Here is a 1,031-nt window from a genome sequence, read left to right as displayed (position 1 = left end):
AAAATTTCAGGTCATTCTGAGTTGTATAGACCAAGTTATGGTCAATTTACCAATGCTGGACAGAATGCTCCAAAATGGTAGGCTTAGGTCATTTTTAGGTCACTTTTGGTTCGGCCAGTTTTTGTACCTGAACTTGTGCAAGCTATTTGGCTTGGTTCTGGCCATTTCTGAGCTTTAGTGTCCTCATAAGAATTGTAGATATATGTCTAAACTATTCATGGTAAAAATTTCAGGTCATTTGGACCTTTTTTGAGTAAGTTATGGTCAAAACACTAACTACTGCCCAAATGGTAAATTTTCAGGCTTTCAAGTCACTAATCCGGATTTGATCATTTTCCAAGTTACCTTCTAGGCAGAATGTAGGTAAGCTTCCTTCATGAAAGTTGTCACATTTTGTGCCTAGTTTCACCTTCAATTGGTCCATACCAATTAGAGTCACATTTAAGGTTCTAAGCTAAAACATACACTGCCCTACTACACATTCCTCATTACTTACCAATTACATATTCAACACTTACCAAATTACTTCCTTCATGCCAATTCTGGTTTGTACCTTACCATTAACACATTTAACAACACATTTTGATCATTTTGGACAGCTTGTAACTATTCTCAATATGCACACTATAACACAGAATTTTCCAAAGTCCATTCACACCATTTAACCACATGAACATACCCAATTCCAAACCATTATACACATATACATGCTGCCATCAATAGCAACATAATTCAATAACCCAAACCATGAAACAACACCTTTTAAACTACACTTTAAAGTTGCTGATTTGCACATCTACCTCAAATAGCTTCCAAACTTCCAAAACCAAGTGCACTATCACACATACACTTAGTATACATTATCCAAATTATTTCTATATACATAAACACTTATACCAACATCTTAAACAACCATAAACAAGTAAAAACAAGCTACAAATAGTGAGTTTCCATGGCTGCCAAAATGGTGTATCACCATTCAATCATCAACATCAAAAGTTCTTCCATAAATCAACTACCCACAACCTTGG

The sequence above is a fragment of the Hevea brasiliensis genome, chromosome 9, assembly GCF_030052815.1.
Source record: "Hevea brasiliensis isolate MT/VB/25A 57/8 chromosome 9, ASM3005281v1, whole genome shotgun sequence".
Lineage (NCBI taxonomy): Eukaryota > Viridiplantae > Streptophyta > Magnoliopsida > Malpighiales > Euphorbiaceae > Hevea > Hevea brasiliensis.
This window is presented reverse-complemented; position numbering follows the sequence as displayed.